This window comes from Lissotriton vulgaris, chromosome 1_1 (genome assembly GCF_964263255.1).
Source record: "Lissotriton vulgaris chromosome 1_1, aLisVul1.2, whole genome shotgun sequence".
Taxonomy (NCBI): domain Eukaryota; kingdom Metazoa; phylum Chordata; class Amphibia; order Caudata; family Salamandridae; genus Lissotriton; species Lissotriton vulgaris.
This window is the reverse complement of record NC_141685.1, coordinates 1,367,670,587-1,367,681,814: the sequence shown is the minus strand read 5'-3', so window position 1 is coordinate 1,367,681,814 and position 11,228 is coordinate 1,367,670,587. Positions and strand designations below refer to the sequence as shown.

Sequence of the window (11,228 nt, the reverse complement as noted above, 5' to 3'; positions counted from 1 at the left end):
CAGTTTCAATAATTCCTCAAAAACCTAACCATGCAGTCCCGCCTAACTGTGTAGTTATCTTGCTTTACTGCTGTTTGTGTGATTAGCTGGGAGGAGCTCAAGGCAGCATCCTCCCAATAAAAGTGTAGATGGACCGTTCCTTAACTCTTTCTTGCTTCACATACAGATGGCTTGAGGAGGTACAGGGGAGATGCAGGTCTAATAAACAGAATAGAATATCTGCGCCAGGTGTGTTTCTCTGCATTGGTGTCCCATCACAGGCCCATCAGTGTATGTGTGATCTTTGACTCCTGCCAGTTCACAAGCAGGCGGCCAGGAAACGGTTTCAGCCTATCAACCACTGAGGAGATAAAGCCTTTGTATAAGGAATGAGGAAGCAATGAACACATTCAGCCTATCACAGGAGTAGCCCTGAGTGTTCCGAATTATAATTTCTTCATGTCACTGTACGTTATTGAGCCCAAGTAGCTTGCCGTGATCGTATAGTGGTTAGTACTCTGCGTTGTGGCCGCAGCAACCTCGGTTCGAATCCGAGTCACGGCATTGTGGTTGGCAATGTCACGGCAATTGGGTTTTTCCTTTACAGAATTCCCAAATGTACCAGTTGTTTTTGTAAAATGTCTATTAAAAACAGATCCTTTTCAATATTTAAACGATCTAACAACAAATTATTTAAACACACATGATTATAAGATGTAGGTATACTGTACTTACTGACATAAATTATCGTTCTTGAACATATTTGCGGTAAGGGGAGCGGAGCTCTCCCCCAGGCCAATCAGAATGCAGAGGAATGCAGTTGCAGTTGAGTGACCTGTGTTGTGGCTGTCTACAGGGAATGCACATATGTAGCTGTCTCGCAGCCCAATCCAGACGTCAATTGAAGACAGGTTTTCATGCAAATAGAGCAGTAAGTGCAGAGAAATGCTCACTCTCTAAAAATGGCATTTATACAATAGTAAGATTAAATCCAACCTCACGAGTAGATAGGATTTATCAATAAATAAATAAAGCCTCTCCTCACTGATATGGAATTACCCCCAAAAAGTATAAGGGAATACCCAATGCTAACCTATGAGAGGGGCAGACCTCACAGTAGTGAAAAATGTAATAGACTGTTTGATACTACTAGGACATACAAACTACCACAGTACATGTCTTACCTTTTACTTACATAGCATGATGCCCCTAGGACTACCTAGGGCCTACCTTACGGGTTACTGATATGTAATAAAATTGGAGTTTAAGGCTTGGCAAGTAGTTTTAAATGCCAAGTCGAAGTGGCAGTACACTGCAGCACAGGCACTGCAGTAGCAGGCTTAAGACAGGTTTGAAATGCTATTTCTTTGGGCGGCACAATCAGTCCCTGGGTATATGGTATACCACTTTACAAGGGGCTTTCAAGTAAATTAAATCTGTCAGTCAGGTATACTCCAATTATACACATGATTAGGGAAGAAGCACGTGCACTTCAGCACTGATTAGTAGCGATAAAGTGATCAGAGTCCTAAGGCCCACAAAAAGATACAGCAAAATGAGGAGGTGAAAAGCAATAAGGTGGGGTTGGGACCACCTTAAGAATGCAAGGTCTAACAAAAACGAACTAAGGATAACATGAGTAAAACATCAGGTTTCTCTACAGCATTTGGTGAGACAAGTGGGCCTTCTTTTATCTTCCATAAATGCAATCTTTCCCGGACCCCTTTATTATATAGCTCTTCAAGGAAAAAATATAAAGCACTTACAAAGGAGCCTCAAATACTCAAAGATGGTTGACTTCTGTAATATGGGCCATATACTAAAAGCAGCACGAAAACAGAGTGCAATAGGGTCCAAAAAACTTGAGTGACCCATGAGAGTATGCATGCAAGCCTATGGTATTCCAAACTAGAGATATACGCATGCAATTTTTGTTTTTAGGAGAGAATGTGCCTGCTGAAAAAAACATTATTTTTGAAAAGTGCATTGCAAAATATCAGGAATTTGCTGTGGGACACCTTCAAAACTTGCATACAGATTATGTGCACACACCTTACAGTCAGTTGTTGTGGCCGAGTGGTTAAGGCGATGAACTAGAAATCCATTGGGGTCTCCCCACGCAGGTTCGAATCCTGCCGACAACGAGAATCTTTTTAACATCGGCTACAATTTCAGAAGTTAACCTTTAGTATTTCTTCCATGTCAGTTTTATAAATAGGTGGCTTATTTTGGTGTCACTATTGCCATATCACATATTTATTATCGCTCCCCCTTTCATATCTTTGCTATAACTCTCGTCCTCCATTAGCGCTGGTGCAAACGCTTCAAATTATTATACCCTGGCTCTCTTGGTCATACCTGTGCATGCACTTGAAACTTACTTTACCAATAAAAGAAGCAAATAGAGAAATAAAATAAAAGTGCTAGCTGGATTAGGCAAACACACTTCATAAAACTGCATTTTCTTTTCTATTCTCCCCCGTGTTACAAGCTTAACTGCTCCCTGTGTAATTTCTCTTAACCTGCTGTTCCTGGAAGAGAATTTCATCTACAAGCTCTTTCTGTGTTTTTTCCTAGTCTTTTCTTTCCCTTTTCTTAGATTTGTAACTGTTCCTTTACGTGCTCTATTTAGGCGCCATTAATTTCATTTGAGCTCCTTGTACCTGCTGCTGTTTTCTCCACACCTCATACTGCCTTTTCCCTCTTTCTCTCTTTCTCTGCAGTTGGTGGCTACTTTCCAAAGCGTCTGATGCCCCAATGTTCCTTCGTCTTGTTGTCAGACGTGAATTTGAAAAGCAACAAAATTAACAAGCCTTTACCACTCACACATGGCAGAAGTTTATACTTTAATTCAATGAGCTAAGAAAAGTGTGTTGTGGGGCCCCTACGAGCCATGGTGCTTGCTTCATCATAATTAGGCATGCAGTTATTAGCCACAGCTCTGGTTATGGGTCACTGAGGTCAGTTTCAATAATTCCTCAAAAACCTAACCATGCAGTCCCCCCTAACTGTGTAGTTATCTTGCTTTACTGCTGTTTGTGTGATTAGCTGGGAGGAGCTCACGGCAGCATCCTCCCAATAAAAGTGTAGATGGACCGTTCCTTAACTCTTTCTTGCTTCACATACAGATGGCTTGAGGAGGTACAGGGGAGATGCAGGTCTAATAAACAGAATAGAATATCTGCGCCAGGTGTGTTTCTCTGCATTGGTGTCCCATCACAGGCCCACCAGTGTATGTGTGATCTTTGACTCCTGCCAGTTCACAAGCAGGCGGCCAGGAAACGGTTTCAGCCTATCAACCACTGAGGAGATAAAGCCTTTGTATAAGGAATGAGGAAGCAATGAACACATTCAGCCTATCACAGGAGTAGCCCTGAGTGTTCCGAATTATAATTTCTTGATGTCACTATACGTTATTGTCCAAAAGTAGCTCGCCGTGATCGTATAGTGGTTAGTACTCTGCGTTGTGGCCGCAGCAACCTCGGTTCGAATCCGAGTCACGGCATTGTGGTTGGCAATGTCACGGCAGTTGGGTTTTTCCTTTACAGAATTCCCAAATGTACCAGTTGTTTTTGTAAAATGTCTATTAAAAACAAATCCTTTTCATTCTTTAAACGATCTAACGACAAATTATTTAAACACACATGATTATAAGATGTAGGTAAACTGTACTTACTGACATAAATTATCGTTCTTGAACATATTTGCGGTAAGGGGAGCGGAGCTCTCCCCCAGGCCACTCAGAATGCAAATGAATGCAGTTGCAGTTGAGTGACCTGTGTTGTGGCTGTCTACAGGGAATGCACATATGTAGCTGTCTCGCAGCCCAATCCAGACGTCAATTGAAGACAGGTTTTCATGCAAATAGAGCAGTAAGTGCAGAGAAATGCTCACTCTCTAAAAATGGCATTTATACAATAGTAAGATTAAATCCAACCTCACCAGTAGATAGGATTTATCAATAAATAAATAAAGCTTCTCCTCTCTGATATGGAATTACCCCCCAAAAAGTATAAGGGAATACCCAATGCTAACCTATGAGAGGGGCAGACCTCACAGTAGTGAAAAATGTAATAGACTGTTTGATACTACTAGGACATACAAACTACCACAGTACATGTCTTACCTTTTACTTACATAGCATGATGCCCCTAGGACTACCTAGGGCCTACCTTAATAAAATTGGAGTTTAAGGCTTGGCAAGTAGTTTTAAATGCCAAGTCGAAGTGGCAGTACACTGCAGCACAGGCACTGCAGTAGCAGGCTTGAGACAGGTTTGAAATGCTATTTCTTTGGGTGGCACAATCAGTCCCTGGGTATATGGTATACCACTTTACAAGGGGCTTTCAAGTAAATTAAATCTGTCATTCAGGTATACTCCAATTATACACATGATTAGGGAAGAAGCACGTGCACTTCAGCACTGATTAGTAGCGATAAAGTGATCAGAGTCCTAAGGCCAACAAAAAGATACAGCAAAATGCGGAGGTGAAAAGCAATAAGGTGGGGTTGGGACCACCTTAAGAATGCAAGGTCTAACGAAAACGAACTAAGGATAACATGAGTAAAACGTCAGGTTTCTCTACAGCATTTGGTGAGACAAGTGGGCCTTCTTTTATCTTCCATAAATGCAATCTTTCCCGGACCCCTTTATTATATAGCTCTTCAAGGAAAAAATATAAAGCACTTACAAAGGAGCCTCAAATACTCAAAGATGGTAGACTCCTGTAATATGGGCCATATACTAAAAGCAGCACGAAAACAGAGTGCAATAGGGTCCAAAAAACTTGAGTGACCCATGAGAGTATGCATGCAAGCCTATGGTATTCCAAACTAGAGATATACGCATGCAATTTTTGTTTTTAGGAGAGAATGTGCCTGCTGAAAAAAACATTATTTTTAAAAAGTGCATTGCAGAATATCAGGAATTTGCTGTGGGACACCTTGAAAACTTGCATACAGATTATGTGCACACGCCTTACAGTCAGTTGTTGTGGCCGAGTGGTTAAGGCGATGGACTAGAAATCCATTGGGGTCTCCCCGCGCAGGTTCGAATCCTGCCGACAACGAGAATCTTTTTAACATCGGCTACAATTTCAGAAGTTAACCTTTAGTATTTCTTCCATGTCAGTTTTATAAATAGGTGGCTTATTTTGGTGTCACTATTGCCATATCACATATTTATTATCGCTCCCCCTTTCATATCTTTGCTATAACTCTCGTCCTTCATTAGCGCTGGTGCAAACGCTTCAAATTATTATACCCTGGCTCTCTCGGTCATACCTGTGCATGCACTTGAAACTTACTTTACCAATAAAAGAAGCAAATAGAGAAATAAAATAAAAGTGCTAGCTGGATTAGGCAAACACACTTCATAAAACTGCATTTTCTTTTCTATTCTCCCCGGTGTTACAAGCTTAACTGCTCCCTGTGTAATTTCTCTTAACCTGCTGTTCCTGGAAGAGAATTTCATCTACTAGCTCTTTCTGTGTTTTTTCCCAGTCTTTTCTTTCCCTTTTCTTAGATTTGTAACTGTTCCTTTACGTGCTCTATTTAGGCGCCATTAATCTCATTTGAGCTCCTTGTACCTGCTGCTGTTTTCTCCACACCTCATACTGCCTTTTCCCTCTTTCTCTCTTTCTCTGCGGTTGGTGGCTACTTTCCAAAGCGTCTGATGCCCCAATGTTCCATCGTCTTGTTGTCAGACGTGAATTTGAAAAGCAACAAAATTAACAAGCCTTTACCACTCACACATGGCAGAAGTTTATACTTTAATTCAATGAGCTAAGAAAAGTGTGTTGTGGGGCCCCTACGAGCCATGGTGCTTGCTTCATCATAATTAGGCATGCAGTCATTAGCCACAGCTCTGATTATGGGTCACTGAGGTCAGTTTCAATAATTCCTCAAAAACCTAACCATGCAGTCCCCCCTAACTGTGTAGTTATCTTGCTTTACTGCTGTATGTGTGATTAGCTGGGAGGAGCTCACGGCAGCATCCTCCCAATAAAAGTGTAGATGGACCGTTCCTTAACTCTTTCTTGCTTCACATACAGATGGCTTGAGGAGGTACAGGGGAGTTGCAGGTCTAATAAACAGAATAGAATATCTGCGCCAGGTGTGTTTCTCTGCATTGGTGTCCCATCACAGGCCCACCAGTGTATGTGTGATCTTTGACTCCTGCCAGTTCACAAGCAGGCGGCCAGGAAACGGTTTTAGCCTATCAACCACTGAGGAGATAAAGCCTTTGTATAAGGAATGAGGAAGCAATGAACACATTCAGCCTATCACAGGAGTAGCCCTGAGTGTTCCGAATGATAATTTCTTCATGTCACTGTACGTTATTGAGCCCAAGTAGCTGGCCGTGATCGTATAGTGGTTAGTACTCTGCGTTGTGGCCGCAGCAACCTCGGTTCAAATCCGAGGCACGGCATTGTGGTTGGCAATGTCACTGCAGTTGGGTTTTTCCTTTACAGAATTCCCAAATGTACCAGTTGTTTTTGTAAAATGTCTATTAAAAACAGATCCTTTTCAATATTTAAACGATCTAACGACAAATTATTTAAACACACATGATTATAAGATGTAGGTATACTGTACAAACTGACATAAATTATCGTTCTTGAACATATTTGCGGTAAGGGGAGCGGAGCTCTCCCCCAGGCCAATCAGAATGCAGATGAATGCAGTTGCTGTTGAGTGACCTGTGTTGTGGCTGTCTACAGGGAATGCACATATGTAGCTGTCTCGCAGCCCAATCCAGAGGTCAATTGAAGACAGGTTTTCATGCAAATAGAGCAGTAAGTGCAGAGAAATGCTCACTCTCTAAAAATGGCATTTATACAATAGTAAGATTAAATCCAACCTCACCAGTAGATAGGATTTATCAATAAATAAATAAAGCTTCTCCTCTCTGATATGGAATTACCCCCCAAAAAGTATAAGGGAATACCCAATGCTAACCTATGAGAGGGGCAGACCTCACAGTAGTGAAAAATGTAATAGACTGTTTGATACTACTAGGACATACAAACTACCACAGTACATGTCTTACCTTTTACTTACATAGCATGATGCCCCTAGGACTACCTAGGGCCTACCTTAGGGGTTACTGATATGTAATAAAATTGGAGTTTAAGGCTTGGCAAGTAGTTTTAAATGCCAAGTCGAAGTGGCAGTACACTGCAGCACAGGCACTGCAGTAGCAGGCTTGAGACAGGTTTGAAATGCTATTTCTTTGGGCGGCACAATCAGTCCCTGGGTATATGGTATACCACTTTACAAGGGGCTTTCAAGTAAATTAAATCTGTCAGTCAGGTATACTCCAATTATACACATGATTAGGGAAGAAGCACGTGCACTTCAGCACTGATTAGTAGCGATAAAGTGATCAGAGTCCTAAGGCCAACAAAAAGATACAGCAAAATGCGGAGGTGAAAAGCAATAAGGTGGGGTTGGGACCACCTTAAGAATGCAAGGTCTAACAAAAACGAACTAAGGATAACATGAGTAAAACATCAGGTTTCTCTACAGCATTTGGTGAGACAAGTGGGCCTTCTTTTATCTTCCATAAATGGAATCTTTCCCGGACCCCTTTATTATATAGCTCTTCAAGGAAAAAAATATAAAGCACTTACAAAGGAGCCTCAAATACTCAAAGATGGTAGACTTCTGTAATATGGGCCATATACTAAAAGCAGCACGAAAACAGAGTGCAATAGGGTCCAAAAAACTTGAGTGACCCATGAGAGTATGCATGCAAGATTATGGTAATCCAAACTAGAGATATACGCCTGCAATTTTTGTTTTTAGGAGAGAATGTGCCTGCTGAAAAAAACAATATTTTTAAAAAGTGCATTGCAGAATATCAGGAATTTGCTGTGGGACACCTTGAAAACTTGCATACAGATTATGTGCACACACCTTACAGTCAGTTGTTGTGGCCGAGTGGTTCAGGCGATGGACTAGAAATCCATTGGGGTCTCCCCGCGCAGGTTCGAATCCTGCCGACAAGGAGATTTTTTTTAACATCTGCTACAATTTCAGAAGTTAACCTTTAGTATTTCTTCCATGTCAGTTTTATAAATAGGTGGCTTATTTTGGTGTCACTATTGCCATATCACATACTTATTATCGCTCCCCCTTTCATATCTTTGCTATAACTCTCGTCCTTCATTAGCGCTGGTGCAAACGCTTCAAATTATTATACCCTGGCTCTCTCGGTCATACCTGTGCATGCACTTGAAACTTACTTTACCAATAAAAGAAGGCAATAGAGAAATAAAATAAAAGTGCTAGCTGGATTAGGCAAACACACTTCATAAAACTGCATTTTCTTTTCTATTCTCCCCCGTGTTACAAGCTTAACTGCTCCCTGTGTAATTTCTCTTAACCTGCTGTTCCTGGAAGAGAATTTCATCTACAAGCTCTTTCTGTGTTTTTTCCTAGTCTTTTCTTTCCCTTTTCTTAGATTTGTAACTGTTCCTCTACGTGCTCTATTTAGGCGCCATTAATCTCATTTGAGCTCCTTGTACCTGCTACTGTTTTCTCCACACCTCATACTGTCTTTTCCCTCTTTCTCTCTTTCTCTGCGGTTGGTGGCTACTTTCCAAAGCGTCTGATGCCCCAATGTTCCTTCGTCTTGTTGTCAGACGTGAATTTGAAAAGCAACAAAATTAACAAGCCTTTACCACTCACACATGGCAGAAGTTTATACTTTAATTCAATGAGCTAAGAAAAGTGTGTTGTGGGGCCCCTACGAGTCATGGTGCTTGCTTCATCATAATTAGGCATGCAGTCATTAGCCACAGCTCTGATTATGGGTCACTGAGGTCAGTTTCAATAATTCCTCAAAAACCTAACCATGCAGTCCCCCCTAACTGTGTAGTTATCTTGCTTTACTGCTGTTTGTGTGATTAGCTGGGAGGAGCTCACGGCAGCATCCTCCCAATAAAAGTGTAGATGGACCGTTCCTTAACTCTTTCTTGCTTCACATACAGATGGCTTGAGGAGGTACAGGGGAGATGCAGGTCTAATAAACAGAATAGGATATCTGTGCCAGGTGTGTTTCTCTGCATTGGTGTCCCATCACAGGCCCACCAGTGTATGTGTGATCTTTGACTCCTTCCAGTTCACATGCAGGTGGCCAGGAAACGGTTTCAGCCTATCAACCACTGAGGAAATAAAGCCTTTGTATAAGGAATGAGGAAGCAATGAACACATTCAGCCTATCACAGGAGTAGCCCTGAGTGTTCCGAATTATAATTTCTTCATGTCACTGTACGTTATTGAGCCCAAGTAGCTCGCCGTGATCGTATGGTGGTTAGTACTCTGCGTTGTGACCGCAGCAACCTCGGTTCGATTCCGAGTCACGGCATTGTGGTTGGCAATGTCACGGCAGTTGGGTTTTTCCTTTACAGAATTCCCAAATGTACCAGTTGTTTTTGTAAAATGTCTATTAAAAACAGATCCTTTTCAATATTTAAACGATCTAACGACAAATTATTTAAACACACATGATTATAAGATGTAGGTATACTGTACTTACTGACATAAATTATCGTTCTTGAACATATTTGCGGTAAGGGGAGCGGAGCTCTCCCCCAGGCCAACCAGAATGCAGATGAATGCAGTTGCAATTGAGTGACCTGTGTTGTGGCTGTCTACAGGGAATGCACATATGTAGCTGTCTCGCAGCCCAATCCAGAGGTCAATTGGAGACAGGTTTTCATGCAAATAGAGCAGTAAGTGCAGAGAAATGTTCACTCTCTAAAAATGGCATTTATACAATAGTAAGATTAAATCCAACCTCACCAGTAGATAGGATTTATCAATAAATAAATAAAGCTTCTCCTCTCTGATATGGAATTACCCCCCAAAAAGTATAAGGGAATACCCAATGCTAACCTATGACAGGGGCAGACCTCACAGTAGTGAAAAATGTAATAGACTGTTTGATACTACTAGGACATACAAACTACCACAGTACATGTCTTACCTTTTACTTACATAGCATGATGCCCCTAGGACTACCTAGGGCCTACCTTAGGGGTTACTGATATGTAATAAAATTGGAGTTTAAGGCTTGGCAAGTAGTTTTAAATGCCAAGTCGAAGTGGCAGTACACTGCAGCACAGGCACTGCAGTAGCAGGCTTGAGACATGTTTGAAATGCTATTTCTTTGGGCGGCACAATCAGTCCCTGGGTATATGGTATACCACTTTACAAGGGGCTTTCAAGTAAATTAAATCTGTCAGTCAGGTATACTCCAATTATACACATGATTAGGGAAGAAGCAGGTGCACTTCAGCACTGATTAGTAGCGATAAAGTGATCAGAGTCCTATGGCCAACAAAAAGATACAGCAAAATGCGGAGGTGAAAAGCAATAAGGTGGGGTTGGGACCACCTTAAGAATGCAAGGTCTAACAAAAACGAACTAAGGATAACATGAGTAAAACATCAGGTTTCTTTACAGCATTTGGTGAGACAAGTGGGCCTTCTTTTATCTTCCATAAATGGAATCTTTCCCGGACCCCTTTATTATATAGCTCTTCAAGGAAAAAAATATAAAGCACTTACAAAGGAGCCTCAAATACTCAAAGATGGTAGACTTCTGTAATATGGGCCATATACTAAAAGCAGCACGAAAACAGAGTGCAATAGGGTCCAAAAAACTTGAGTGACCCATGAGAGTATGCATGCAAGATTATGGTAATCCAAACTAGAGATATACGCCTGCAATTTTTGTTTTTAGGAGAGAATGTGCCTGCTGAAAAAAACATTATTTTTAAAAAGTGCATTGCAGAATATCAGGAATTTGCTGTGGGACACCTTGAAAACTTGCATACAGATTATGTGCACATGCCTTACATTCAGTTGTTGTGGCCGAGTGGTTCAGGCGATGGACTAGAAATCCATTGGGGTCTCCCTGCGCAGGTTCGAATCCTGCCGACAAGGAGATTTTTTTTAACATCTGCTACAATTTCAGAAGTTAACCTTTAGTATTTCTTCCATGTCAGTTTTATAAATAGGTGGCTTATTTTGGTGTCACTATTGCCATATCACATATTTATTATCGCTCCCCCTTTCATATCTTTGCTATAACTCTCGTCCTTCATTAGCGCTGGTGCAAACGCTTCAAATTATTATACCCTGGCTCTCTCGGTCATACCTGTGCATGCACTTGAAACTTACTTTACCAATAAAAGAAGCAAATAGAGAAATAAAATACAAGTGCTAGCTGGATTAGGC

General features: G+C 41.3%; 3 non-coding genes across 3 annotated transcripts; all 3 read left to right on the top strand.

Annotated features, from left to right (window-relative positions):
• The first annotated feature begins 471 nt into the window (after window positions 1-471).
• On the top strand, window positions 472-543 carry TRNAH-GUG (transfer RNA histidin (anticodon GUG)). The gene has a single exon. It is a non-coding gene; the product is annotated as a tRNA-His (tRNA).
• Window positions 544-3,412: 2,869 nt separating this feature from the next.
• TRNAH-GUG (transfer RNA histidin (anticodon GUG)) lies at window positions 3,413-3,484 on the top strand. Its single transcript has one exon. It is a non-coding gene; the product is annotated as a tRNA-His (tRNA).
• A 1,482-nt stretch (window positions 3,485-4,966) lies between these two features.
• Window positions 4,967-5,048, top strand: TRNAS-AGA (transfer RNA serine (anticodon AGA)). The gene has a single exon. It is a non-coding gene; the product is annotated as a tRNA-Ser (tRNA).
• Window positions 5,049-11,228: the final 6,180 nt, after the last annotated feature.